Genomic DNA, 4,619 nt, shown 5'->3' with positions numbered 1-4,619 from the left:
TTTCAACCAACTATTTATGTTAACATATGAAACTGTAAAATCTCAATATTTCCAATATCAGAACTTTTTCAACCTGAACAACACTTTTATATAGGCTTATAGTGTAATTGATATATTTCACTACTTTTGTGAACCAAAGACTTTGGTGAACAAAATCTGAAACACCAAAAAAAATGGATGACATGAGTACATATGTGTTTCACAACAGTTTTGAAGTTTTCCAAAAATCGGATTTCTAAGCTAGGTTTCTCATAAGACAGTGCTCTAAGGTGAGTGAATTTGCATTTCTAGCAACACCAGAGACTACTGAACATTTTGACATGTAACACCATGCCATGTTATAAGAAGTACATTTAAAAGTGGATTTAAGGAGACATCTAAAAATTGAGAAAATACCTTCACTTCACACTCCAGAGGTTTAAGGAAAAGGGTAATGCCATTTTATTTAAAAAAACAATGAAGGCAGGTTATATTGATATATTGATTGATATATTTATTATATTCAAAGGCAAATTAATACTTAGTCCCCTGAATCTGGAATAATGCACAATTTACAGCACAGCCTCACCATGTCAGGAACTTTTCATCTACAGATTGTTTTGGTCTGGCTTTACCCTTCACTGATTGGTTACAGACACTTTGAACTTATTGGCTAAGGAAATCAGAAGGAGGGGCTCATTATCATATAAAAAACCGCGCGAACATTCGCACGTATATTGGCCCGTTTTTTCGCGCGAAAAAACGGACCTCCCCGTATGTTCGCGCGTTTTTTCACCCCCGTATTATGGCACTTTTGGCTTTCCATAGAATCACCCTCGCGCGCAGATTAAACCCCGGTGAGTATGGAAAGCCATTTGCGCCATTATTCACGCGTAGTTTCACGCGTAGTTTTGCGCGAATTAACGGGGAGGTCCGTTTATTCGTGTAAAACTACGCGCGAATAAACGGGGAGGTCCGTTTAATAAATGGGGAGGTCCATTTAAGTTCAAAGTTTCAGTAACCAATCAGTGAAGAACAAAGCCAGACCAAAGCAATCTGTAGATGAAAAGTTCCTGACAATGTGAGGCTGTAAATTGTAGGTTATTCCAGAGTCAGGGGACTATGTATTAATTTGCCTTTCAATATAATAAATATATCAATCAATATAACCTGGCTTCATTGTCTTTTAAAATAAAATCGCCTTACCTTACCTTATCTTACTGAAGTGAAGGGTATTTATGTCTCCTTAAATCACCGTTTAAATGTACTTCTTATAACATGGCATGGTGTTACATATCAAAATGTTCAGTCTCTGGTCTTGCTAGAAATGCAATGTCACTCACCTTAGAGCACTGTCTTATGAGATACTTAGCTTAGAAATCAGATTTTTGGAAAACTTAAAAACTCTTGTGAAAACACAGATGTACTAATGTCATCCATTTTTTTTGGTGTTTCAGATTTGGTTTACCAACGTTTTTGGTTCACAAAAGTAGTGGAATATATGAATTACACTATGGGCCTATATAAATGTGTTGTTCATGTCTAAAATGAAAATATGTAAATTAGAATTTGGAGTAAAATAGTTCTATCACTCTACTTTCACCACAGAAAAGTTACATCAGGACTGATTCATGACTTCATATTCCATACTGAGGTTCATGTGATGTGTACAAATACAAATTGAGCATTACAACTTTTTTTTTCAACCAACTATTTATGTTAACATAAGAAACTGTAAAATCTCAATATTTACAATACAGGGTTCATACACTTTTTCACCAATGATTTTCAATGACTTTTCCATGACCAAAAAAAATGACTCTCTTTCATGTGGCTAGCATGCGCTACCTCGCCCATATTCGAAATATCGAATATGTTACAACACAGTTTGCATTTAGCACGTCTTGGGTCAATGTCTTTTGATAACCACAATTGGTAGGCTACTTATCTTTTAGAAGCCATACATTGTTGAAACTGCACTTCCCTGGCATCTTGGCAGCTTTATATCAAATAGTAGCTCCTGTAGACTAGAGGGCGTGATTGTAAACATCTCTCACCAGCGAAATACTGCCACAGTTGCCATTCTACGTTTCATTATACGATACAGTATTTATTATCATTATAGTATTACTATTTTGGCGATTAGATAACATATACATTATATTTGATGCAACTTTAGTTATATTTCCATGACTTTTCCAAAACTTTGGGAAAAATATTACATTCCATGACTTTTCCAGGTTTTTAATGACCGTACGAACCCTGACAATATCAGATCTTTCTCAACCAACTATTCATTATAAATGTAAAGACAGGGGGAGCAGTGCCATGGTCTTTGTCTGTCATCCAAGACAGTGGGTCTGGCTGCTGTCTAGGTGGGGGTGATGGTGCATGGGCTGCTGGTGGCTGTGTCGGAGGGAGGTAGGTGTGCTAGGCGAGATTTCTTTGCTGGCTGGGTTGATCGTGATGGCTGTGGTGGAGGCCTTTGTACCGAGGTGTATCTTGATCTTGTGGCAGGCACAGATGGAGGTGGAGGCCGCTGTATGCTGGTCCTCTGGTCCTTGGTGGTGATGATTAGGGCCACATGATCTTTTTTTTGGGAGGATTTGAAAAAAAATAATAATAATTTGTTCTGAGAAAAAAGTCAGAATTATGACTTTAATCTCAAAATTCTGACTTTTTTCACCCAAAAAAAAAATGTTTTTTTGTTCTGAGGAAAAAGTCAGAATTATGAGATTAAAGTCAGAATTCTGAGATAAAATTCAGAATTCTAAGAAAAGATTCTGACTTTAATCTCAGAATTCTGAATTTTTTCTCAGAACAAAAAGAAAACATATTTTTTTCAAATCCTGCTAAGAATCTTTTTTATGTGGCCCTAATCCTCTTCCGTACAGGTCCCAGTCCAATCCTGTGACAAGACTGAATACAAGGTTTTAGTTCCAAGATACCACCAAACATCTACTCTGGGATACGGCATGTTTTAGACAGTCATTTCTGGGTGAAGATTTTTGTCAGTTACAGCAGTTGTAGAATTTCATCACTTAAAAGTTCCTACTTCAGTACCTTTGGGTGGTCTGTTCTAATGCAGTGCTAAAATCCCTGAAATGGTGTGAAAACCAGTGGATTATCCCTAACTCATTATACTAATTTATCTTCAATTCAGTTCCCTTCAAAGAGCAATGTAACCCCTTTAACAGTGTGTGGAACCTTGGGTGTCCGAACATGTAACAATTACTCCCTCCTTTAGCAAGGATTTTAAAAACAGAAGTTATTTCACCAATGGTTTGTAGTTCAATTTAGAAATGTTCACTTATGGCAGATATGTTTCTACTTTAAATAACATCTCTAAATTTCAGGTCATCAGTGATTAAATGGATGACCATTAGGAGGTGGTGGCACTTGTTTTTTAAAACTCATACTCTGGTGCTGTGCGCTCCCTGTGAAGCTGCAAGTACGATTTAAAACATCTGTAGGGTGGGTTGAGCGACCCCTTCTCCCTGAACGATATTGGTTGTCGAAAATATGCACCATTACAATGAGTGATCCAAGGCCCCGCATGTAATACTCCCAATTATATTGCTTTTTTCAAAATAAAAATTTGCAATCGCTCTTTGCCCAGTATCTTTTTAAAACTCTACATCTTGGATGACAAATAAATGTTATTTCCACTTTAACAGTTCTCCTATGGTAATAACTATGCTACAATGGTTAAATCAATACTTTAGATTGGAATACTATATTTGGCTTGGTACTAGCGCTACCTTTAACATTTTCCATACAAATAAAGATTTGGCTGCTCTTATAGAGTGGTCACTAAAACTATCCCTTTAAACTGTAGGTCTATATTGTAACAAATTAAATCTTCCCCAAATTCGCACATGAATAAAAGAATCTCTTAAAGAATAATTTGTTTATATGATGAAAAGATTGAAGAATATGTTCTACTCTGTACTCCTAAGTCCAAAACACCCACTGCTTAAAGTGTGGTGAATATCTTCATCATGTCTACCCCTTTATCCCCCAGTACCCTCAGTGTGTTTTATGATTATTTCCTCTTTTTACTTCAATAGTTTCAAGTCACCTTTTCGTGTGCGTTTGTAAATAAGTGTGTTTTATGTGTAAACTCACTCACTCCCGTTTTCCTTTTCTCCCCCTCTGGTTGTCAAGCCACGACCCCCTCACATTCTGCTAGGTCATGCCAAGTCCTCCGTCCTGTCTTCTCCTCAGTCCATCCGCTCTTGAATCCTTCCGCTGTAACTCTTTTCAGTGGCCCAACTGCTTTGCGTTTCATCTCCTCCTTTACAGTCTCTTCGCTGTTGCATGGAGGGCTTATTCCGCTCTCATGTCCCACACTCTGCTCTTGTGCAAAATCTCGTGGCTCAGCTTGGAACTTCATGTCCTGTCTGAGGGACCGATGAGAGTATGCCTCTTTATATCAACATGCTGTTTTGGTTCTGGATGCCTCAGGTGGAGATGGTTCACACACACACCCCCCACACACACACACACACTTCTCCGCCTCATCCTGTTTTCATTTACTCGTTCGTTATCTGACCAGCTTCAATCTTGTAGGCTACTCACTTCGTTTCTTGTAGCCCTCGAAAGGGTTTTGGAGGTTGATGCCTCGGTGAACGTGAGTC

This window comes from Notothenia rossii (assembly GCF_949606895.1).
Source record: "Notothenia rossii genome assembly, chromosome: 8".
NCBI lineage: Eukaryota > Metazoa > Chordata > Actinopteri > Perciformes > Nototheniidae > Notothenia > Notothenia rossii.
The sequence above is the reverse complement of the archived record's forward strand: the minus strand, read 5'-3'. Positions refer to the sequence as shown.